General features: G+C 44.8%; 3 protein-coding genes across 4 annotated transcripts in view; 2 read left to right on the forward strand and 1 right to left on the reverse strand.

Moving 5' to 3' along the window:
* The window catches only part of abhd14b (abhydrolase domain containing 14B), a 598,368-nt gene that overhangs the window by 270,621 nt on the left and 301,023 nt on the right, over positions 1-26,724 (reverse strand). The gene's annotated exons all lie outside the window — the stretch shown is intronic.
* The window catches only part of LOC144491472 (testis-expressed protein 264-like), a 405,312-nt gene that overhangs the window by 116,041 nt on the left and 262,547 nt on the right, over positions 1-26,724 (forward strand). The gene's annotated exons all lie outside the window — the stretch shown is intronic.
* Positions 7,691-26,724, forward strand: part of LOC144491471 (E3 SUMO-protein ligase ZBED1-like) — a 46,904-nt gene continuing 27,870 nt past the window's right edge. Inside the window, exon 1 of one of the 2 annotated variants that reach the window (XM_078209339.1) lies at positions 7,691-7,801. The gene's annotated coding sequence lies outside the window, so the exon portion shown is untranslated. Of the gene's footprint in view, positions 7,802-8,373; positions 8,415-26,724 lie in introns of those variants that run through there. The other variant, XM_078209338.1, reaches the window with a different exon arrangement.

Raw genomic sequence — 26,724 nt, forward strand, 5'->3', positions numbered from 1 at the left:
CGGACTCCCTAGCCGAACAAAAGCAGCCACTACAGGAAGCATGGAAAACACTCAGACTTGCAGGCGAGACTGAAACAACATGGTCCCAAGACTTCCCAGCTTACACCTGGCAAATGTCCAATCTCTGGCAAACAAACTGGGCGAACTTAAAATCAGAGTCACTTTTCAAAGGGAACTGAGAGACTGCTGTGTGCTCTGTTTCACGGAGACATGGCTCACTCCTGCTTCACCGGACTGCCCTACAACCAGAGGATTTCTCAATCCACCAAATGGACCATACAGCGGCTTCAGGCAAGACCAGGAAATGTGGCGTCTGTCCTCTGATCAACACCTCTTGGTAAGTTTCACTGGTAGCAACACTGGTAAGTTTCTGCTCCCTGGGCTAGAGTATCTGACGCTAAAATGCCGCCCCTGCTATCTTCTATGGGAGTTCACCTCTGTTACCCTGACAGCAGTTTGCATCCCGACCTATGTTGATGTGAGGGCCATGCTGGATGAAATATATTCCACCACAAATAGCCTTGAGATGAAACATCCTGAGGCCTTGTTGATCGTGGCCAGGGACTTCAACCAGGTCAATCTGAAGAGTTTCCTATCAAGATACCACCAACATGTATCCTGTCCCACCAGAGGCCCAAACATCCTCAACCACTGCTACACAAACATCAAACATGCCTACTGCTCTATCGCCTGTTCACACTTTGGCAAATCAGACCACAAGGCTGTGCTCCGGCTCTGAACTTGCAAGCAAAACCTGAAGCGGGAGAATCCGATAAAGTCATGCAATGTTGGGTCTGAGGAATTGGATGATGTCCCGCGGGACTACTTCGAGGCAATGGATTGGTCAATATTTAAGAACTCAGCGACTACTTGAACGAGTATGCCACTACAGTAACTGACTTCATTAATAAATGCGTAGAAGACTGTGTGCCAAAAAAGCAAATCCATGTGTTTCCCAACCAGAAACCATGGATGAACAGGGATATCCACTGCTTACTGAAGTCCAGGTCTGAGGCGTTCAAGTCAGGTGACCCTGCCCTATACAAGAAATCCAGATACAATCTACAGAGAACCATCAAAGATGCCAAGAGACAGTATCGGACCAAGCTAGAGTCCCAGGCTAGCCACATGGACTCCCACCAATTATGGCAAAGTCTGCAAGATATAACAGGATACAAGATCAAGGCTTGTAAAATTGCTGACAACAACGCACCGCTCCCTGATGAACTCAACGTATTCTATGTCGGTTTTGAGCAAGAGGCCAGCGAGAGCACGCCTTCCACCCGGAAGCCTCGGCCAAACCTGTATCCGAGGTCACCATCACAGATGTCAGATCAGCCTTCTTGAAAGTCAACCCATGGAAAGCAACTGGCCAGATGGGGTACCAGGACGAACACTCAGATCCTGTGTGGGCCAGCTGGCGGGGGTATTCACAGACAGCTTTAACCTCTCTTTACACCAATATAAGGTCTCTATCTGCTTCGAGAAGACCACCATCATCTTGGTACCAAAGAAAAGCCAGACAGCGTGCCTTAATGACTGTCGTCAGGTGGCTCTGACATCCATCATTATGAAGTGCTTCGAAAGGTTAGTCATGGCACAAATCAGTTCCGGCCTCCTGGATTGCCTGGAATCACTGCAGTTCGCCTACCGCCACAACAGGTCCACAGCAGATGCCATCTCTCTGGCCCTGCACTCAATCCTGGAACACCTGGATAACAAAGACACCTATTGACTGATGATAGCTCAGCCTTCAACACCATTATTCCTACGAAACTCATTTCCAAACTCCGTGGCCTGGGCTCGGCTCCTCCCACTGCGACTGGATCCTGAACTTCCTAATCAGTAAGGAAAGGCGACAACACCTCCTCCATGATCATCCTCAACATCGATGCCCCCCCTATGCTGTGTCCTCAGCCCCTTATTATACTCCTTATACACCTATGACTGAGTGGCCAAATTCCCCTCCAGCTCGATGTTCAAGTTTGCTGATGACACCACTGTAGTGGGTCGGATCTCAAACAATGATGAGACGGAGTACAGGAAAGAAATAGAGAATCTGGTCAAATGATGTGACGACAATAATCTCTCCCTCAATGTCAGTAAAATGAAGGAGATAGTCACTGACTTCAGGAAGTGTAGTGGAGAACATGCCCTGTCTACATCGATGGGGACAAAGTGGAAATGGTCCAGAGCTTCAAGTTACTAGGTGTCCAGGTCACCAATAACCTGTCCTGGTCCCTCCAACGATGCCATAGTTAAGAAAGTCCACCAAAGCCTCTACTTTCTCAGGAGGCTAAGGAAGTTTGGCATTTCCACTATGACTCTCACCAACTTCTACAGATGCACCATAGAAAGCATTCTTTCTGGCTGTATCACAGCTTGGTATGGCACCTGCTTTGTCCAAGATCACAAAAAACTATATAGGGTCATGAACAAAGCCCAGTCCATCACTCAAACCAGCCTCCCATCCATTGACTCCGTCTATACTTCCCGCTGCCTCGGAAAAGCAGCCAGCATAATCAAGGACCCCATGCACCCCGAACATGCTCTCTTCCACCTTCTTCCATCAGGAAAAAGATTCAAAAGCCTGAGGTCACGTACCAACCGACTCAAGAACAGCTTCTTCCCGGCTACCATCAAACTTTTAAATGGACCTACCTTATATTAAATTGATCTTTCTCGACACCTTAGCTATGACTGTAACACTATATTCTGCACTCTCTACTTTCCTTCTCCCCTATGAACGGTATGCTTTGGCTGTATAACGCACAAGAAACCTTTCACTGTATACCAATACATGTGACAATAATAAATCAATCCCACAGGTGCCTGAAGTTAGCTGGACAGCATAAAACCCTCAACAAAAAAAACTAATGATGGCTACAAAGATCTCCGGAGATGTATGATTTCTTCAGCACAATCAAGATGATCGATGGATGATCTTAAGGGCCACCCTCCTAAGAGCTGGAGCATGCAGAAGAGCCCATTAAGGGCAGAGAGACTGTGTTCACTGGAGAAAACATTTGTTTTTGATTTGAAAGTTCTCAACTCTTTTCCTCAATACTGCACCCAGCTTAATGTCAGAGTTACCTGCTCTGGAGAGAAGATCAAAATGCTATTAGACAACCCAAAAAATAACAAGGCAGGATATGTCGGTTATATTCCTGACACTAGACTCTTGAAGTAACTGCTCTAATCAGAACTCAATCACGACAGGAGACTCCCTGGAGATCAGCAGAAATACTTCGGAGCTGTCCTCAAAGCATCCCTGAAGAGGTCAGATATCTCGGCCAAGTCACGGCAGTCCCTTACTTGTGACTAAACAAAATGGAGAAGGTTTATTTGGGAAGTCACCAAATATATAGAGGGACTTTGTTGGGCATGTGCAGAGATGAAGTTGACGTGTTGGAGAGAGCGCACAAACCACCAAGTGCCTCTCAAACCACCCCACCTGCCCCACACATGGCAGCATCTGCTCCGCCCGCCCTGTCTCACAACCCATCAAACCAGAGTGGGCGCAGATCATCCTTGATCCTGAGGGACTACCCAGGAAAATGATTTATGGAATGTTGGAATTCATGTGCAGTTCTAAATGAAACAAAATTAGCAGTGAATTTTAAATTTATATCATCAATTCATAAGCCCAGAATATTTAAATAAAGTATTCCAGGTTAAATCTAATTCCTGAGTTGCAAATCCTGGATTGAACTGTGTGACCTTTCTGTGAAAGTGAGTTTGTGAAATTGCAGTCATCCTGTTTCTGTCCCCATTGCGGAATAATGTAGGGCGGAAACAAATTAACCCAGCTCTGGCGCTTCCACTGCCCAGCCCAGTTCTGGCTCTACATGGGTTTTTAATCGGCTATGATGGAGCCCCACTCATTTTGCCACACTTTGCTCAGTATAAGACTGGACAGGACGTCCAAGAAAGGCTGTGAACTGTGCCGTTGTGAGATTTTCTAAGTCGCTGATGAAAATATATTGAAAAGCTCAGAGAGAGGAAATGTTGACTTCTATTTTGCAGAACGGTCTTTTGGCATCTGGGTTAACTTCAGAGGATGTGATTGACAGATGAGAAGGAGGTGTAATGAGTAAGGGTGCTTGAGCGCCAGCCCTGATTCTGATTAAAGATTAATCTTCATGACTCTGCTGTGAGTCACAGGGGCATTTAAAGATTGTGTACTTTCAATTTTATTTAGAACTTTTGTTTATTAGTTATAAAAAATATCAAAGGTGGGATAAAAAGCTACTTAACCTGTTGGAGGTGGCAGATCACATAATGGCAACTCTGGAAATCCATCCTAATCAAACATTGAAATTCATTTGAAATTTAAAATGACTGGGTAGTATCTTTGTTTGTGTCTGTGTGTGCGTCTCTATCTCGCTCTCTCTCTTTCTCTGTTTTCTGTGTGTGTGTGTGTCTTTCTCTTTGTCTCTCTGTGTCTCTCCGTGTCTCTCTTTCTCTCTCTCTTTCTGTCTGCCTCTCTCTGTTTTCTGTGTGTATGTATCTCTCTCTGAATCTACCCTCTCTCTCTTCCCGTCCCTTCCTTCTCCCCTGGGAGAGGAAGCTTTGACAACTTGAGTGCAAAGACTGAATTGCACACCAAATTCCTAAAAAGGAGAGTGGAAGGGGGATTAGTCTCGTTGCAATTATGGAAAGATCTCAGCCAATCAGAATCTATCAGAAGTGTTTTTTTCCCAATCCTGTTACGCATGGAGCAAAAACATCCGGTGACATTTTGAAAGTGGAGAGCAGCTGGTAGAGTGCCGTGTTTCCTGTAATCTGCAGGTGTTGTGTTTTTCTCACCCCATCCTGCTTTTTCCCATCTGCATATGTCGAATGGTAACACTCCATGTTCTTCACCCAGGAGCGGGGGAAGGTGCCACGTTGCTTACAGACATTCGATTCATTCTGGAGGGCCAAATATCCATATTAAGCTGCCAGCAGGAAATAAATTACATTGAGTGCTGGATTGTGAAACAGATTTGCTAATTAGTCCTGGAGGTCAGGGCTCCACCCTGTAGGAATCTCCCTGCAGAGTTCACCTTGGTGAGAGAATTAACATGAAACACAATCTTGGCTGAGCCACTCCTTTCAAATGTGAAAATACAGGCTTCTTTTCTTCAAAATATCCTCCCTAGTCGTTGACAGCATGAGAATTGTTTGTGACACTTATCTGAGAAGCAATATTACCTGAGTGGACCGTTTCGGAGAATTGGGATCCAAATCCAAATAGAGCAGGAGCTGTTTCTATCTGATTATCGGTACAGCTGATGGGTTTAAATAGACTATTGGCACCATGCACTGCAATGCTTTTTCAACTCGGGGAATTTTGATTCTGATTCAGTCCTGTCCGAGGGAAAGCTTTTTAATATAAAACATAAGAAATAGGGGCAAGAACATGCCAATCAATCCATCAAGTCTGCTCCATCATGATTGACCTTCAGCACACACACACTATCCCCATGTGCCTTAACTCTTGAATATATTTAACAACTGATCATCCACCACTCTCCATGACAGGGAATTTTGAATGAAGAAATTTCTCCTCCGTCCTAAATAGTCAACTCCTTATTCTAAGACTGTTACCCCTAATTCTAGATTCGCCATTCAAGGAGAAATGTTCAGTTGTCAAGGATCTGCCTAGTGACAGCAGTAGCAAGCATTCAAGGAGGATGATGAGATGTGACTTTTCCCAGCAGACAGAATCAGGTGTAAATAGCTATCATTAGGAAACAGCTTACCTAGATGACTAAGAGATCAGTGGAGGTATACAGATGCTAATTTCGAGAGTCATGAAATGCAAGAGATCCAGACAGCCCAGATACACAAAAGGGACATCCCAGAGGAACCAGGGTATGCAGAAACAGGCAGGCTAGTTAACATCTTACAGACGAGAGGCTAGTTTAACATCTGACAGCCAAGAGGGCATTGTAAGACCTTAGTAGTCTTAGAGCCAGGGTAGTGCAGGAACCTCCGCAAAGGCAGTTTAAATATCTTGTGTGGACCCGGAAAAGATGTTTCCCAGACTCAATTGTTATCTCAGCCTTGCATTGTGTGGTGACTATAAGCTGGGTTTGACTGATAGATTTATTTAATTTGGATGTTGTTTGGGAATGGTAAAGTCTTAAGGAGATCAGCAATCACAGTGACTATTTCTATATAAACTGTGTGTGCTAATACTCTGAGTGTTATAGGCCTAATTGTGTGTATTTGCCTTTTCTTTAATTTAATAAATAGTCTTTAGTAATTCTTACATGGCACCTGGGTGGTTATTCTCACTGACTCCTCATACCATTCCAAAACCAAACTATACACCAACACGAAACGGCGTTTCAAGTTGAGATGCCCTTGCAGATAACACCGTGTGGTGCGTGACTCAGTATCTAACATGTCCAGCCCTTTGAAATGAATTGGGTAATCTTGCTGCGCTTCTTGACATGTGCAGATGCACAGCATTAAACTGCTCGTAATTAAGCGCAAATTGTCAGTTGCATTCACTGAAGTCATAAGAGTAGTTGAAAAGTCACACCTGGTGCAGTGGGATACTGCTTTCTGATATTGAAATCAAGGCTTGTTGCTCTACATCTGACCAATTTTCTGTGTGACAGGAAATGTTTGATACAGTCTCTGTGTATCTCAGTAGGAATATATAATTCACCGGCTGTTCATGCCTGAAGGAGCTTCTTATCCCACTCTCTGCACCCGTGCCATGGGCTTCCTGGCAGCATGGGGTGCAGTCAGTGCGAAATCCCGACGGGACCAGAAGATCCCGCTGCTGGTGAACAGTGCACCACCTCCTGCCGTGAGAAACACGTGTGGGGAGGCCAGAGAACCAACCCCATAATGTGCATTTTATATACAAACTCCCACCAACCAGCTATGTAAACCAGCAACTCTATCTGCTGATCTTCAGAGGGTAGTTTTTCGCACGAGTGATTCAGTGACACCGTTGGAAGACGATGAAGTTAATACATTGAAAATACCATTGCTGGCTGTCATTTAAGATTCTTCACTCATTCTAGTTGAGGTTTGTTAATTCTGATGAATGGGCCTTTCACCTTATTGGAATGATTAAACAATCATGATTGACGTATAATACACTGAGACCCCTCTGTCTGCCCAGTTACTGTGTCCACATTCCTACCTTCGGAGAATTGTCACTTTCAGATTGCTACACCGATTATTCTTTGTTATCTTAGTGAGGTAGTGAGCTCTGTGCTATGAACATGTATCCAATACTAACTATGTTGCCATCGCTTATAGGGCTTTTAGTGGTCTAATTTTCTCAGGGTGCATTAATTAAGAATTAATTTTGTTTTGTGTATTGGCTGTAAAGCAGAGGTTTATTCAGCACCAATCAGAATGTGTCTGAAGTAATGGTGTTGAATTGGCCATTGGTCCTCATTGTAAGCCCAAGTTCAGTGCCAGGGGAAGTGTGCCATTCACAGATGAGACCTGTGGGTGGTGAGAGGGAAGAAAGAAAAGGCCTCAAATCATTGGAAGGACGCTATAGTAATAACCAGAGGCCCTGAAGACCTGCTGAGCAGAGACCCATTGATATTTGGTGCCTAACCTGTAGAGGAACTGTATCAGAATTTTGTGGTGGCAGGAAGGAGAATTGTGTGTGTGTGTGTGTGTCCATTGACTGTGATGCCCTGACTGTAGGTGTGACTGTTGGGATGTCACCTGCTGGAATTCCTCTGGCATCCTGAATGCTCAGAACCTCTGTAGGAAGCAGGTGTGGAAGGCTGAAGGGAATCCCATCAGATTGTTGAAAGGTTGGTCAGTCTGGAAGGTAAGAGACAAAAGAGCATTCTATTATCTTTCAGTGTGAGAAATATCTACCTTGCCACCTGTATTCACATGAATAATTGAGTAGCAAAGTTTTAACTGGATTGAACCATTGACTGTTGAAAGTAGAGCACAAAGGAGGTGATTGTAATCATTTGTAAATATTAAATATTTTTTTAAATGCAGACGTTTACCAACTGCTGCAGTCAAACCGCTGCAGTGTTTCACAAACTTCAGGACTCCATGGTCAAAAACTTGGTTTGTGCAAAACTCCCAAACCCGACTGTGTCCCCCCCCCTAAACTGCCATCCTTGTTTACAAGTACCTCTATATTTGGGTAAGATTTTCTAGCCATCATCCTCTGCTTTGCTAATGCTCGATTACAGCTTGCCCCCTGTCCCCTTCTTGCCCATTATCACACACTGATCTTGCAATTGTGTTTCTAGTCTCTGGAAGTCTCTTCCAAAATCATTTTTAAGCTCCTTTAAAAACCTATTTATTTGGGCATGCAGTTGGTTCCACCCAGTCTGAAATTCCTTTATTTCCTGGTCAGGGTGCATGTCTCCACCCTGTAAAATACTCTGCAGCCATTCTTCATCCAAGGAGCATTATATGAAGTAGGTTCCTGTCTGTTCACCCTCTATGCCAGCTTTTCTCTCTCTGAAGAACTTTGAGCCATTTTTTTAGGTTGACAGTTCTACATAAATGCTGTTGTTGAGTTGTGTGGAATTTACATGGTTGGAATCAAGGAAATGAACAAGATGTATTTTTCTCACTCTGGATGAAGTAGTTAATCATTGGTTGGCAAAGTGTGATATCCAGGTTTATTCTGAGGAGCAGTTTTAGGAACATGAGACATTGTTCGAACCAACTCTGTAAACAGTAGACATCAAAATGGCTGCACTTTAACACTGAATCAGTGCCTGTGTCAGCTCGAACAAGACTTCTTCACCGCACGGGACCTTCAACCGGTGCTATACACTAGATACATCGATGACATTTTCTTCCTTTGGACTCATGGTGAACAATCACTGAAACAACTCTATGATGACATCAACAAGTTCCATCCCACCATCAGGCTCACCATAGACTACTCTCCGGAATCGGTTGCATTCTTGGACACGCGCATCTCCATTAAGGACGGTCACCTCAGCACCTCACTGTACCGCAAGCCCACGGATAACCTCACGATGCTCCACTTCTCCAGCTTCCACCCTAAACACGTTAAAGAAGCCATCCCCTACGGACAAGCCCTCCGAATACACAGGATCTGCTCGGATGAGGAGGATCGCAACAGACACCTCCAGACGCTGAAAGATGCCCTCATAAGAACAGGATATGGCGCTCGACTCATTGATCAACAGTTCCAACGCGCCACAGCGAAAAACCGCACCGACCTCCTCAGAAGACAAACACGGGACACAGTGGACAGAGTACCCTTCGTTGTCCAGTACTTCCCCGGAGCGGAGAAGCTACGGCATCTCCTCCGGAGCCTTCAACATGTCATTGATGAAGACGAACATCTCGCCAAGGCCATCCCCACACCCCCACTTCTTGCCTTCAAACAACCGCACAACCTCAAACAGACCATTGTCCGCAGCAAACTACCCAGCCTTCAGGAGAACAGTGACCAAGACACCACACAACCCTGCCACAGCAACCTCTGCAAGACGTGCCGGATCATCGACACAGATGCCATCATCTCACGTGAGAACACCATCCACCAGGTACACGGTACATACTCTTGCAACTCGGCCAACGTTGTCTACCTGATACGCTGCAAGAAAGGATGTCCCGAGGCATGGTACATTGGGGAAACCATGCAGACGCTGCGACAACGGATGAATGAACACCGCTCGACAATCACCAGGCAAGACTGTTCTCTTCCTGTTGGGGAGCACTTCAGCGGTCACGGGCATTCGGCCTCTGATATTCGGGTAAGCGTTCTCCAAGGCGGCCTTCGCGACACACGACAGCGCAGAGTCGCGGAGCAGAAACTGATAGCCAGGTTCCGCACACACAAGGACGGCCTCAACCGGGATATTGGGTTTATGTCACACTATTTCACATAAATATTTCTGCTTTTTTCCTCCTGAGTCTTTATCATGCGATCCTAGAATCAGAATTTATGTCACACTATTTGTAACTCCCACAGTTGCGTGGACCTGCAGAGTTTCACTGGCTGTCTTGTCTGGAGACAATACACATCTTTTTAACCTGTCTTGATGCTCTCTCCACTCCCATTGTTTTGTTTCTTAAAGACTGGATTAGTTGTAAGTATTCGCATTCCAACCATTATTCATGTAAATTGAGTCTGTGTCTTATAAGTTCTGTTTGTGAACAGAATTCCCACTCACCTGAAGAAGGGGCTCAGAGCCTCGAAAGCTTGTGTGGCTTTTGCTACCAAATAAACCTGTGGGACTTTAACCTGGTGTTGTTAAACTTCTTACTGTGTTTACCCCAGTCCAACGCCGGCATCTCCACATCAGCTCAGATGCCCAGACACTTAAATCCCTTGCAGTTGATTTTTCCACTATCAGAGACCTGTGGATTCCCACAGCGTGCCGCTCTCCAGTGGCTGACAGAAATCAAATAGAAAAACTGCCAGGACTTGCCAAGAGCAACCGGGAAAACCAGCAGCACCAGTGTGGATGTCACACCCAGTGTGAAATGTAAAAACAACTTGTGCTAATCCACCCTACCTGGCATGTTAGTCTGTAAGTCTAAAACACTTTGGTTGTTTTTTTATCCACTCCATTTTCATTGCTTTTCTCCTTGTATTCATTCTGTACTTGATCTCTTACCATCCCCTGGCTCTAATTCTCTTGCTGCTCAGGCAGAGAGGGGCTGATGTTCAGGTTTTGGCAGGTGCTGGAGGAGGAGTGGTTCTTTTGGCTGGTAGCCTGAAAAGCAAGGTTCTGTGGGTATCGAAGCTGGCGCAACAGCATTCCTAGTCAGACCATCTTTCTGTACGATATGTCAGGCTATATAGACAGCAGATGAACTTCCAGGAGGATCTTTAATAGCAGAGATAGATTGTTAGATGCAAATCTGATGTTTAAAATGCATTATCAGCTGTAGTTTCTTTGCCACGGATGGTGTAATGAGCAGAATTAACAGTAACCTCTGATTTTGTAGTAATTTGTCAGAATTCTTGTGTGTAAGAGGAAGGTAGTTCACTGAAGAATAATTAATGCAGTAAGAATGTTACCGATAGCAATCTTCTAACATAAGAAGAAAACCAAGTGGTAATGTCACAAAGTGAGTTGTTAGCACATGTGTTACCTGATACACTCGCTGCATTGGTTAGTCTGTGTGTTATTCATGTCTATATAATGATCAGTGAATTTCATTATGTGCAACTTCTTGAAATGTTTCAATATGGTACTGTAGGTTTTATATTCCTGGTAGATCCCCATGGAGTTGCTCATGGCTGGATAGGATCGCCAACCCGCCAGGACTGGCCTGGAGTCTCCAGGAATTGAAAATCAATCTCTCGGACACCGCTGAGTGTAACCTTGGAGAAAAAATCATTGGGACATGAAAAATAATATTTGTTTTTGTCATTGCCTTTGAACATTTCTCATTAACACATGTAAAAATATTGAAAATAAGGGAGAACAAAAGGCTGTTTGGCTGACAGTCAAACGTCATCCAGTTCAGTAATGAGCCTTTTTGCATTCTAGTTGGCGTAGGAAGGCAGTGTGTCACATGGATGGATGTGTTGGCCGACTAATGGCTAGATTGTGGGGGCAGGTCGTGTGATGAAATCTCCAGGAATACATTCAATCACAGTTGGCATCCCTGTGGTGGATTGTGGTTTCTGAATGTTTCTGTTACAGCTCAACATTACCGCAAAGCAACACGCTTAATGAAGCAATATATGATGAAGAAATATTTATTTACATCAAATTGATACTGAACCATGCAAATATATTTGTAAGACTATGTACCTTCCTCATTACAAATCCTGATGCAAATAACTTTGTTATTCCTCAAAAATCCATTATCCTCCTCCTTGTTTGTTTACGTGATTATTATAGATATTATCTTTTCCCTCTCTGTTTTTTGCAGTGCAGGGAGAGCAGGAGCCATACCAACCTGTGATACAAGTGGAAAGAATGTTTTCTATGGTGTATCTGTAAAAGTTGGTGAGAGTCGTAGCTGACACGCCAAATTTCCTTAGTCTGCTGAGAAAGTAGAGGCGTTGGTGGGTTTTCTTAACTATAGTGTCAGCATGGGGGGACCAGGACAGGTTGTTGGTGACCTGGACACCCAAAAACCTGAAGCTCTCGACCCTTTTTACTTCATCCCCATTGATGTAGACAGCGGCATGTTCTCCACTATGTTCCCTGAAGTCCATGACAATCTCCTTTGTTTTGTTGACATTGAGGGAGAGATTATTGTTGCCGCACCAGTTCATCAGATCCTCTATCTCTTTCCTGTACTCTGTCTCGTCATTGTTTGAGATCCGACCTGCTACGGTGGTGTCATGAGCAAATTTGAAAATCGAGTTGGATGGGAATTTGGCCACACAGTCACAGGTGTATAAGGAGTATTGTAGGGGGCTGAGGACACAGCCTGGGCCTCTGTATCTCATGGCAATTTTCTGTTGCTTAGGCAATGGGGAAATTGAGAGCCAGCTCAAAGTATTTTACAGCCAGTTAATACTTTGGAAATGTAGTCACATTGTAATGTTGGAAATGTTTTATACACAGCAAACTTCCATAAACATTAATATGATAATAACAGAAAATATTATTTTGTGATGTTGTTTGTGGGATAACTGTTGGCCACATTCTCTGTACATATTCATGGGGCAAGACCAGTACAATGTCACATTTTGATTCTTCGGTCTGTTGAGTAGTCAGCAATAGATTGCTGTCTGAGAGGAGGCTGTGTTGAGTCTTATAACCATGGCACTAATCTGCTATAGAATCAGAGATGGTCCTGTAATCCTGTCTGCTCTTAGCAATGTCCCTCTTCCCACTCCTATGATTGGTAGATAATTGTAAACCATATTTGTTCATTGCTAGTTGTCTTATTTTCCTGCTGCCTCTTCACTGCAAAGTATTTTTAATATAACCATCTGAGAAATCCACAGCTGATGTGCAGTTCTTAGAAACCCTACAGCACAGAAAGAGGCCATTCAGCCCATCGAGTCTGCACCGACCACAATCCCACCCAGGCCCTACCCCCATATCCCTACATATTTACCCACTAATCCCTCTAACCTACACATCTCAGGACACTAAAGGCAATTTTAGCATGGCCAATCAACCTAATCCGCACATCTTTGGACTGTGGGAGGAAACCGGAGCACCCGGAGGAAACCCACGCAGACACGAGGAGAATGTGCAAACTCCACACAGACAGTGACCCAGGCCGGGAATCGAACCCGGGTCCCTGGAGCTGTGAAGCAGCAGTGCTAACCACTGTGCTACCGTGCCGCCCGTTCTGGCTGTATAGGATGGGTGGGGGGTGTGTGGCTCAAATAAGCATTCTTTTTACAAACACACAGGAGCGAAGCGAGTGAGTTGTAGGAGTTGGAGGGAGGACAATGTGGCCTTTTCTGAGATCTGGCCACAAGACTCAGAACAGAACAAAATGTTCTGGATGTAACACCACACTTTGATAAGAGATCATTAAACATGGTGGCACAGTGGTTAGCGCTGCTGCCTCACAACGCCACGGACCCGGGTTCAATTCCAGCCTCGGGTCACTGTCTGTGTGGAGTTTGCACGTTCTCCCCATGTCTGCGTGGGTTTCCTCTGGGTGTTCCAGTTTCCTCCCACAGTCCAAAGATGTGCAGGTTAGGTTGATTGGCCATGCTAAATTGCTTGTATGTTTTAAACATATACTTGAGGTTATACAGACCAGAATGAACACTGGGGCCAGTCTCCAGTTAGAGAAATCATAGAATTATAGAATCCCTACAGTACAGAAGGAAGCCATTCAGCCCATCAGGATTGCACCGACTCTTACCCAGGTTTTACCCCGTAAACACACATTTTGAGAGTAAGTGCCGAGAACCGCAATGTGCACAGAAATAGAAGTGGTGGTGGGTATGTGTAGAAAGCACATTATGTAACATATTGAATGTGGGTGGCACGGTAGCACAGTGGTTAGCACTGCTGCTTCACAGCTCCAGAGACCTGGGTTTGATTCCCGGCTTGGGTCACTGTCTGTGTGGAGTTTACACATTCTCCTCGTGTCTGCGTGGGTTTCCTCCGGGTGCTCCGGTTTCCTCCCACAGTCCAAAGATGTGCAGGTTGGTTGATTGGCCATTCTAAAATTGCCCCTTAGTGTCCTGAGATGTGTAGGTTAGAGGGATTAGTGGGTAAATATGTAGGGATAAGGGCCTGGGTGGGATTGTGGTCGGTGCAGACTCGATGGGCCAAATGGTCTCTTTCTGCACTGTAGGGTTTCTATGATCCATGATCATTTAAAGCCTGTGTTAAAACTGTTCTTGTGGTGTTTTCCAGCTTCTATTTTTAATGTCCAAGAAACTGAACGAAACTTAGGGAGGAATCTTCAGAAAATAGAATCAGTAAAAGCCAGTATTTACTGCGAATGTCAAAAAGTGAATGTTGAGTTATTTAAATGTAGTTGAAGCTTCATAGCAGCAGCCTGTATAAAAGATAAAACACCCAGAGAGCACACAACACTGTCACTGTCACAAGTTCCACATTGGAAGTGAAGGACAGGGAGAAGCAGCTGTAATAGATTCATGGGCAAGAAAAAGGAATAGATGTTTAATATTTTTAGTTCTATAATTTGAAAAGAGACCACTAAAATGAGCTATTCTGTGGACAAGGCCAGTATTTCCAGAACCATTAATCTGCTTCTCTATGAAGTCAGTTGTAACTCATACTTCAGTTATTTGATTAAAGCCCAACTATTTCACATTTTTTCTTCAGTGCGCATCACTTGTGCGAAACAATTTTTTAATGTACAAAATTATTCCTAATATGCTGCATGTATTGCCATCACAGCACTCGGGGAGTACTTTCTGTATATGTGCAGATGCAGCCAGTGACATCGTTAGAACTTCCTAGGCAGCTGACCAGCATCAGAAATGGCCTCCGCCTTCTTGGAGCCCACCCGGGACAGCACAGATCCTCATACCACCTCCCACTCACCACCTTATTTGACACCCACTCACTTTCCTCTCACCATCCTCTGTTACTTCCCACTTACCTCCTCCCACTCACCTTGCTCGCTACCCACCTTCATTGCCCCTCTCCCAACCGTTGCCTTCCCCTTGCTGCCTTTGTCACAAGCCCTCGCTGCCTTGCTCAGGGCAGCCAGAATCAGGAACAGGGCAGCAAGGGGTTAATGGTCCACAAGCACATGACAATGATGTCAGCAGTGTGAGGAACCACACATGCACTGGCTGATGGACTGGGTGATTTTGATAAATTTTCCCACAAGGGGGTTGATTAGCAAAATAAAAGCACTTGGGGTTGGAGGCAATATATCAGTATGGATTGAAGATTGGCTAAGAGACAGAAAACAGAGTAGGAATAAACAGATCATTCTTACGCTGACAGGCTGTGGCCAATGGGGCACCATAAGGATCAGTACTTGGGCCCCAGCTGCCCACAATATAGATCATTGATTTGGATGTGGGGACCAAATGTAATATTTCCAATTTGCAGATGATACAAAGCAGGAATGTGTATTACGAGGAAGATGTAAAGCAGGTGGACAGACTTGGTGAGTGGGTAAGAACATGGCAAATGGAATGTGGAAAAATGTGAAGTAATCCATTTTGATAGAAGGAACAGATGTGCAGAGTGTTTCCTAAATGATAAGAAATGAGGAAGTGTAGATGTACAAAGGAACCTGGGTGTCCTTGTCCATAAGTCACTAAAAGCTAACATGCGGGTTCAGCAATTTTTTAGGAAGGCTAATAGAATGTTAGCCTAAGAGGATTTGAGTACAGGAGTAGTGAGGTCTTGCTTCAGGTGTATAGAAGCTTGATTAGACTGCAGCTGGAGTACTGTGTGCAGTCTTGGTCACCTTACCTCAGAAAGGATATTATTGCCATAGAGAGTGTACAACATAGGTTCACCAGACTGGGATGGCAGGATTATTTTGGTGAAGAGACATTGGGCAAACTGGGCCTGTATTCTTTACAGTTTTGAAGAATGAGGGGTGGTCTCATTGAAATCTACAAAATACTTAAAGGAATAGACAGGGTAGATGCGGGTAAGACGTTTCCCTTGGTTGGGGAATCTAGAACCAGGGGACACAATTTCAAAATAAGGGCGAAGCCACTTGGGACTGAGATGAGGAGAAATTCTTTTACCTAAAAGGTTGTGAATGTTTGAAATTCTCTACCCAGAGGGCTGTGGAAGCTCAGTCTTTGAGTATGTTTAAGGTAGAGATTGATAGTTTGCTGATTAACAATAATATAAAGGGTTATGGGATAGAGGATGTGAAAGGTCCGATCAGCCATGATCGTATTGAATGGTGGAGTAGGTTGGATGGGCTGAATGGCCTACCCGTGTTCCGATTTCCCTATGTTCTTTCTGTTTGGTGTCAGGAACTAGAACCTTCATAATAAATAAAACAAAAGAATTTTCAGTCAGCCTTCATGCAGTGGAGAGGAAAAAAACAAAATAAGCAGAGTGGACAGTCATCAACTGGGCAGCAATTTGGATCAAGATTTTTATTCACTTTCAGTTTGCAGTGAAGGTAGAGGAGGAATAATCGAGATAAATTCAACTTCCATTGGCTTCATAAGTCTAAACTTGTCTCATTCTGCACTACAAGAGTCCTGGTTACATGTACAAGTGCCCTCTGAGTGACCCCACAGACTCTGGCCTTTACTGCAGGCAGGATCCTGGCCTAAGCACCAAAATAGAGGCCTGTTAGTTTCATGTCAAAATTTTAGTCCGCGGTCTTTTGCCCACCAGGAACGAGGATGTAATTTCGCAAACATTTTAATTAGAACCCTTACGGACAGCAGAAAGAAGAATCTTTTATGTGGTCCTACACATTGTCCTTGTTGCTTGCAATGAAATGCATAAATGTTCTATCCTGAGGCGATATGATAATAAGAGTGATCCAGAAGATTTAACTTTAAAGTTCAGATTAAACAAGTAATTAAGCCATTAAAAATAAATGTCAGTAACCATAAGATAGCATTATTTTCATTAAATCATAATCTTATTTTGGTATTGAGCTTGCGAGGGTTTACATTTACCCTACAGTTTAAATTAGTTATTAGCAAGATGCCTGTGCTTGGATTACACACAGCCTGCTTACTTCAACGAAGACTAGCTAAACTCACTTCCTCACTGCCTTGAGAAGGTAGAATGAGGATGGGAAACTGTTGTATAGCTCAGGTGAGGTGTAGGGTCTGCAGGGCTAGAACATAGAACAGTACAGCACAGAACAGGCCCTTCGGCCCACGATGTTGTGCCGAACTTTATCTGAAACCAAGATCAAGCTATCCCACTCCCTATCATCCTGGTGTGCTCCATGTGCCTATCCAATAACCGCTTAAATGTTTCTAAAGTGTCTGACTCCACTATCACTGCAGGCAGTCCATTCCACACCCCAACCACTCTCTGCGTAAAGAACCTACCTCTGATATCCGTCCTGTATCTCCCACCACGAACCCTATAGTTATGCCCCCTTGTAATAGCTCCATCCACCCGAGGAAATAGTCTTTGAACGTTCACTCTATCTATCCCCTTCATCATTTTATACACCTCTATTAAGTCTCCCCTCAGCCTCCTCCGCTCCAGAGAGAACAGCCCTAGCTCCCTCAACCTTTCCTCATATGACCTACCCTCCAAACCAGGCAGCATCCTCGTAAATCTCCTCTGCACTCCTTCCAGCGCTTCCACATCCTTCCTATAGTGAGGTGACCAGAACTGCACACAATATTCCAAATGTGGTCTCACCAAGGTCCTGTACAGTTGCAGCATAACCCCACGGCTCTTAAACTCCAACCCCCTGTTAATAAAAGCTAACACACTACAGGCCTTCTTCACAGCTCTATCCACTTGAGTGGCAACCTTTAGAGATCTGTGGATATGGACCCCAAGATCTCTCTGTTCCTCCACAGTCTTCAGAACCCTACCTTTGACCCCGTAATCCACATTTAAATTTGTCCTACCAAAATGAATCACCTCACATTTATCAGGGTTAAACTCCATTTGCCATTTTTCAGCCCAGCTTTGCATCCTATCTATGTCTCTTTGCAGCCTATAACAGCCCTCCACCTCATCCACTACTCCACCAATCTTGGTGTCATCAGCAAATTTACTGATCCACCCTTCAGCCCCCTCCTCTAAGTCATTAATAAAAATCACAAAGAGCAGAGGACCAAGCACTGATCCCTGCGGCACACCGCTAGCAACCTGCCTCCAATCCGAAAATTTTCCATCGACCACCGCCCTCTGTCTTCGGTCAGACAGCCAGTTGCCTATCCAATCGGCCAACTTTCCCTCTATCCCACACCTCCTCACTTTCATCATAAGCCGACCATGGGGGACCTTATCAAACGCCTTACTAAAATCCATGTATATGACATCAACTGCCCTACCTTCATCAACACACTTAGTTACCTCCTCAAAAAATTCTATCAAATTTGTGAGGCACGACTTGCCCTTCACGAATCCGTGCTGACTATCTCGGATTAATCCGCATCTTTCTAAATGGTCGTAAATCCCATCCCTAAGGACCCTTTCCATCAATTTACCAACCACCGAAGTAAGACTAACCGGTCTATAATTACCAGGGTCATTTCTATTCCCTTTCTTAAACAGAGGAACAACATTCGCCATTCTCCAGTCCTCTGGCACCATCCCCGTGGACAGCGAGGACCCAAAGATCAACGCCAAAGGCTCTGCAATCTCATCCCTTGCCTCCCAAAGAATCCTAGGATACATTTCATCAGGCCCAGGGGACTTATCGACCTTCAGTTTATTCAAAACTGCCAAGACATCCTCCCTCCGAACATCTATTTCCTCCAGCCTATTAGCCTGTAACACCTTCTCTTCCTCAAAAACATGGCCCCTCTCCTTGGTGAACACTGAAGAAAAGTATTCATTCATCACCTCGCCTATCTCTACTGACTCCATACACAAGTTCCCACTACTGTCCTTGACCGGCCCTAACCTCACCCTGGTCATTCTTTTATTCCTCACATAAGAGTAAAAAGCCTTGGGGTTTTCCTTGATCCGACCCGCCAAGGACTTCTCATGTCCCCTCCTAGCTCTCCTAAGCCCCTTTTTCAGCTCATTCCTTGCTAACTTGTAACCCTCAATCGAGCCATCTGAACCTTGTTTCCTCATCCCGACATAAGCTTCCCTCTTCCTTTTCACAAGACATTCCACCTCTTTTGTGAACCATGGTTCCCTCACTCGGCCATTTCCTCCCTGCCTGACAGGAACATACCTATCAAGGACATCCAGTATTTGTTCCTTGAAAAAATTCCACTTTTCATTAGTTCCTTTCTCTGACAGTTTCTGTTCCCAACTTATGCCCCCTAATTCTTGCCTAATCGCATCATAATTACCCCTCCCCCAATTGTAAATCTTGCCCTGCCGTACGGCCCTATCCCTCTCCATTGCAATAACAAAAGACACCGAATTGTGGTCACTATCTCCAAATTGCTCTCCCACAACCAAATCTAACACTTGGCCCGGTTCATTTCCCAGTACCAAATCCAATGTGGCCTCACCTCTAGTCGGCCCATCCACATATTGTGTCAGGAAACCCTCCCGCACACACTGCACAAAAACTGCCCCATCCAAACTATTTGACCTACAAAGGTTCCAATCAATATTTGGAAAGTTAAAGTCCCCCATGACAACTACCCTGTGACCCCCACACATATCCATAATCTGCTTAGCAATTTCTTCCTCCACATCTCTATTACTATTTGGGGGCCTAAAGTAAACTCCTAGCAACGTGACCGCTCCTTTCCTATTTCTAACTTCAGCCCATATTACCTCAGTGTGCAGATCCCCCACGAAGTGCCTTTCCGCAGCCGTTAAACTATCCTTGATTAACAATGCCACTCCTCCACCTCTTTTACCAGCTTCCCTACACTTAGTGAAACATCTATACCCCGGAACGTCCAACAACCATTCCTGTCCTTGTTCTACCCACGTCTCCGTAATGGCCACAACATCGTAGTCCCAAGTACCAATCCACGCCCCAAGTTCATCTACCTTGTTCCGGATGCTCCTTGCATTGAAGTAGACACACTTCAACCCACCTTCCTGTCTACCAGTACCCACCCTTGACCCTGATACCTTCCCCAATACCTCACCACCCTCACTGACTTCTGGACTACAACTCCCTTTCCCACTCCCCTGACAAATTAGTTTAAACCCCCCTGAAGAGCCGTAACAAATTTCCCTCCGAGGATATTGGTGCCCCTCTGGTTCAGGTGCACCCCGTCCTGTTTGTACAGGTCCCACCTTCCCCAGAACGTGTTCCAATTATCCACGTATCTGAAACCCTCCCTCCTACACCATCCCTGCAACCACATATTTAACTGCACTCTCTCCCTGTTCCTCAACTGTTAAAGATTAGAGTTGAGGACCCCTGGACGTTGCTGATTAGTAAGTCTTGCTAGCTGTGTGTTACTATTGTGCAGTAAATTGCTCTTTACTAGAGAGCAGAATGGCAAATAGCAGCTGAGGCTGTAACGGTATTTACCACAGTATAAATATTTATCTTATAACTTCAGCTGATAATTTCACTTTTTGCAGGACTCACATTTTACATGAACAAGAATTAAAATAAGAACTTATTATTAATCGAGTGCCATGATGTTTCAATTCTAATGCACACAGTTTCACTGGATGAAAAGGGCTCAAACCTCAGCTGTGTATTTCATGAAAACAATCCCAAAACCCAATTGCGGCTAATGTTAGAAAGTCTCTGGGAAGTTTCTGTGGTTGCCCAAAAGAATCAAGCATGCTCCAGGAGGACATGGTTATCCGTAATACATCACTAGATATAACTAAGGTAACCCCCAATACGTCCAGCTTTCCTCCGAGACACAAGAGCGGGAAAGTAAGTTGTGAAGAGGACATAAGGAGTCTACAAAGGAATATAGACAGGTTAAGTGAGAGGCAAAACATTTGCAATTGGAGTAATATGTGGGAAAATGTGAACTTGTCCACTTAGACTGGAGTAGAAAGGCAGGATATTATTTAACTGGAGAAAGATTACAGAACTCTGAGGTATGGAGGGACCTGTGTGTCCTGGTACATGAATCACAAAAATTAGTATGTAGGTACAGTAAGTGATTAGAAAGACAAATTAAAGCTGGTCTTTATGGTAAGAGGGATTGAATATAAAAGTAGCTGTATAGGGCCTTGGTGAGACCACATCTGGAATACTGTGTACAGTTTTGGAATTCTTGGCTGCGATTCTCCCATCGCGACCCGCAACTTTTCTGGTGGGTCGCTGAGGGAGATGCGCGACGCCGGCCTTGTAACGGGATTTGCGCATGTGCCGGGAACGCATGCGCATCTCCCAGAGCCGGCAAACAGTCGCCGGTCAGACCACACTGGAAACGAGCGGGAAGGCAGGTAAGTAATTTGAATCTTTTAAAAATATATTTAAAATATGTTTTAAATGTGATTATCGGGAACTTTCGGGTCCCGATTGAATCTCCCATCCTGCCAGGAGTACTTCATTCTGCTGGGGTTTAGACTAGCTCCCCACATTCGGGGAACTAGCGGGAGACCCCACTGGAATGAAGGGGGACAATCGGGGCCCCCCAAGGGGGTCAGGCAGTCGGGGGATGGTAACCCTGGGCATGGCACCCTGGCAGTGCCAGCCTGTGCCCCTGGCACTGCCCAAGGGGCAAAGTGCCCATGCCCAGGGGGAACCTTGGCACTGCCCACCTGGCATCGGGCAGCACCAAGGATGTGGGGCCTTTTGTTGGCGGGGCCTAGGGGTGATCATGGGGGTGGCGGGTCCCACTGCCACTCTGCAGACAGAATCTGTCTGGGATGGAGACGGGGGGCAGCGATTGGGGTGGGCTGAGGGGGCGGTCTGCCCGATGGTGGGGGGGGGGTATCGCCACTGCTGGGGAGGTGGGGGGGGGCCTGGGGCAATGCATCGGGGCACTCTGGGACGGGGGGGGTTAGGGCTGGCCCGGGAATTGTTGTGGTGGCCGTGAATCGGCCGGGGGAGGGGGGGGGTCTAGAGGGGCAACATTGCGGGGGTCCCAGGCTGGCCAGCGATCGAGCTGGCCAGCAAACAGGGAGTCTGACAGATCGGGACCACCGCGCACGTGCAGAGTTCCAGAACTGTCAAACTCTGGCACGAATAGGCTCCTCCCCCGTGGGCTTTTAATGGTATGCATGACTGGGACCTCTGCAGTGCACAAAGTGCAGAGATTTGGGTGAGAAGCTGAACTGACAAAATATTTGGGATCTAGAACAGTTTTCCCGCTAATTCAGCGCTTTTGGGAGAATCACGGCCCTTATTTGAAAAAAAGGTATAATTCTGTTCGAAACAGTTCAGAGAAGGTTCACTAGATTCATTCCTGCGATGAAGGGCTTATCTTCTGAGAAAAGATTGAGCAGTTGGGCCTGTGCCCATTGGAGTTTAGAAGAATGAGTGGTGATCATATTGAAACAGAAAAGATCTTGAGGGAATTTGATAGGGTGGATAGTGGGTGGATGTTTCCATTTGTGGGAGAGACTAGAACAATGGGGACAGTTTAAGAATAAGAGGTCTACTGTTTAAGATGGAGATTAGGAGAATTGTTTCCTCTAAGAAGGTAGTTAGTCTGTGGAATTCTCTTCCCAGAGAGCAGTGGAGGTTGGGCAATTGAAGATATTCAAGGCTGAGATGGACAGATTTGGAATAGACAAGGAAGTCAAGGAAGGCAGACAGCAAATTGGAGTTGAGACACAAGCAGATTAGCCATGACCTTACCAAATGGCAGAGCAGGCTTAAAGGGCCGAATGGCCTCCTCCTGCTCCTAAGTCCTGTGTTCTTATAAGAGTATCAAAAATTTCACTCCTCAATCATTGAGTCAGTTCCAAAGTTCTGAGGCTTCTTTTCCCATTTTATATATATCTTAGTAGTCCTGTCTGTCAAAAATGTGTCTACCACCCTCTTAATTCTAATTCCCCCCCCGGCTTCTACATCCTTCCTGGTTACATTGCTCCCTATAGTCACCACCCCACTATAAGAAGTAGTATTTGTAGAGTGAGTCAACAAAGCCTGGTTTTAGTAAAAGAGAAAATGTAATCTTGTTGCTTTCCTAGCATTGGTCTTTATAAAGTCAACAAGCTGGACAATGTTAAAACATGCTCGCTGTGATACTAGGATATTAAACGGAGTTAATTCAGATGCCCGCTATTGTAATAACTGAGCAGTGTAGAATTTACAAAGCTTGTGCCCCTGATCAAGCTGTTCTCTTCCCATACAATGGCAGACCCATACTGTTTCATGTGATATGAAGGTAAAGTCAGCATGATATGCAGCCTGACAAGGGAGAAAAAGCAAATGTTATTTTGGAGTCTTTGAGATCTATAAAAGGGAATTTGCTGTTGTATTTGTGAATCTTTAACCCAGGATAATAGTATCCTGTTGGGTGCACTCCAGATAGAATGACCTCATCCCATTGTATCAGTCTCAATAATGAGCAGATGAACTTTCAAGTTGAGAATTTCACAAAGGGGAAGAGATTAATGTAGTTTTTTAAAAAAAATCTTAACCTGGAATAGTGATCGTTTGAAGAACTGGCACCTGAAGCATTTGATCCTGAATTAATTTAAATGTGAATTTTATGTGGAAAACAGATAAAAGATTGAAACTGATATTTTTCTGCTGTTGAGAATATTGCTAAGAATAGTGGGATATCAAAGAAATGAAATAACGGTTTGGTGCTTTCACTGACATCATTGTTTTAAGTAGATGTGAGTCTAAGTAAGTGTTGCTTGGGAATGTGCAGCAGAGATTGCCAAATAATTAACGTGCTGGGTAAAGAATGGCAGATTGGGTGTTCTGATGTCATTGTTTAGTGGCATGTCTATAAAAGGTTTTAACGTAACAAAATTATCTCCCGTGATAGGTAATGCCGTGGCATATCGAAAGGTTTTTCCTGTTGTTTGAAAAATCTTACACGAATTTCCAATATTTTCATGACAAGAAAGGAAAAGTGTTGAAATAAAATGAAAAAGGTACTTTTTTTATTGCTCCTGTAATTGTAAGAAAATTCTTTAATGGGTTGTGGGCATCGCTGGCTGGGCCAGCATTTGTTGCCCACCCCTCATTCCCTTTGATTCCGCAACTATTTTGTAGGCCAGTAAAGGATCAGCCACATTGCTGTGGGTCAGGAGTCACCTGCAGACCAGACAAAGTAAGGACAGCAGGTTTCCTTTCCGAAAGGACATTGGAGAATCAGGTGGGTTTTTGCAACAATCGATTGTAGTTTCATGGTCAACATCACTGAGATGGAAGGCCTGCCTCGATGCACTGATACTGTGCAGAAATTCTTTTAAAAAAACAATAGAACATAAAGCAGCCCTTATTCATAGAACCATAGAAAAGTTACAGCACAGAAGGAGGCCATTCAGCTCATCTTTCCATGCCAGCCCAAGGGCAGCCAGGTGCCCTTTCTAATTCCACTTTCTGGCACCTGGTCCATGGCCCTGTAGCTTACAGCATTTAAGGTACAGATCCAAATAGTTTTTAAAAGAGGTCTTGTCATCCGCTTCATCCTGGACCACAATGTCTTCACCTTCAACAACCAGTTCTTCATCCAGACACACGGAACAGCCATGGGGACAAAATTCGCACCTCAATATGCCAACATCTTCATGCACAAGTTCAAACAAGACCTCTTCACCGCACAAGACCTTCAACCGATGCTATACATTAGGTACATGGATGACATTTTCTTCCTTTGGACTCATGGTGAACAATCACTGAAACAACTATATGATGACATCAACAAGTTCCATCCCACCATCAGACTCACCATGGACTACTCTCCAGAATCGGTTGCATTCTTGGACACACGCACCTCCATCAAGGACGGTCACCTCAGCACTTCACTGTACCGCAAGCCCACGGATAACCGCACAATGCTCCACTTCTCCAGCTTCCACCCTAAACACGTTAAAGAAGCCATCCCCTACGGACAAGCCCTCCATATATACAGGATCTGCTCAGATGAGGAGGATCGCAACAGACACCTCCAGACGCTGAAAGATGCCCTCATAAGAACAGGGTATGGCACTCGACTCATCGACTGACAGTTCCGACGCGCCACAGCGAAGGACCGCACCGACCTCCTCAGAAGACAAACCCGGGACACGGCGGACAGAGTACCCTTTGTCATCCAGCACTTCCCCGGAGCGGAGAAGCTACGACATCTTCTCCGGAGCCTTCAACATGTCATCGATGAAGATGAACATCTCGCCAAGGCCATCCCCACACCCCTACTTCTTGCCTTGAAACAACCGCACAACCTCAAACAGACCATTGTCCGCAGCAAACTACCCAGCCTTCAGGAGAACAGTGACCACGACACCACACAACCCTGCCACAGCAACCTCTGCAAGACGTGCCGGATCATCAACACGGATGCCATCATCTCAAGTGAGAACACCATCCACCAGGTACACGGTACATACACTTGCAACTCGGCCAACGTTGTCTACCTGATACGCCGCAGGAAAGGATGTCCCGAGGTATGGTACATTGGGGAGACCATGCAGACGCTACAACAACGGATGAATAAACACCGCTCAACAATCACCAGGCAAGAGTGTTCTCTTCCTGTTGGGGAACACTTCAGCTGTCATGGGCATTCAGCCTCTGATCTTTGGGTAAGTGTTCTCCAAGGTGGCTTTCACGACACACGACAGCGCAGAATTGCTGAGCAGAAACTTACAGCCAAGTTCCGCACACATGAGGACGGCCTCAACCGGGATCTTGAGTTCATGTCACACTATCTGTAACTCCCACGACTTACCTGGGCTTGCAAAATCTCACTAACTGTCCTGTCTGGAGACAACACACATTTCTTTAACCTGTGCTTAACCCTCTCTCCACTCACATTGTCTGTACCTTTAAGACTTGATTAATTGTAAAGACTCGCATTCCAACCATTATCTTGTAAATTGAGTTTGTGTCTTTATATGCCCTGTTTGCAAATACATCTCCCACTCACCTGATGAAGGAGCAGTGCTCCGAAAGCTTGTGGCTTGTGCTATCAAATAAACCTGTTGGAACTTAACCTGGTGTTGTGAGACTTCTTACCGTCCTTTATAGCCTCTGTGCTAACTTAATGCCAACTCATGCCACTCCCAACCACCATCCTTTGCCTTTATACCCACATGCCAAATCAAAAAGTATCCACCATGGGTGGACCTCAGCATGCTTGCTTTGATGAAATAAAATAAAGTTAAACATGTCTATTGCAGATTTTATTTTTTTTTAAAATCCATTGATTCAAACAAACCCGTTCAATATATTTACATCCCTAATCGCTTATCTAGATGAATGTTTCATTCAAATGCTTAATCCTTACAATAAACATGCATTGGAATTCATAGTCCCATTTCAAAGATTCTGTCACCACTTGGAGATGTTAATCAAACAGTGAAATGGGAGACACCCTGCTGTGATAATGTAAGGTAATGAAATTGAGTAATACAGTACCAATCCAGTAATAGCTCTCAGACTTCTGTCAACAAGCAAAGTGAAATAGCAAGCAATGTTTTTTAAGACTTTGGTTCTTTTCAAATATTTAAAGGGCAGGAGTTTTAAACCTTTAACAGCTTGATGGTTGTTTTTATGGTTGATTTTGACAGCTCCGGTAAGTTTGTGCACTTTTTATGCACATTCATGTCTACTTTTAACAATCCCAAATGGCACCTGATTTTCCTGAAAGATGTTTGTGGACCATATTCAAAG

This window comes from Mustelus asterias, chromosome 3 (assembly GCF_964213995.1).
Source record: "Mustelus asterias chromosome 3, sMusAst1.hap1.1, whole genome shotgun sequence".
NCBI classification, from domain to species: Eukaryota; Metazoa; Chordata; class Chondrichthyes; order Carcharhiniformes; family Triakidae; genus Mustelus; species Mustelus asterias.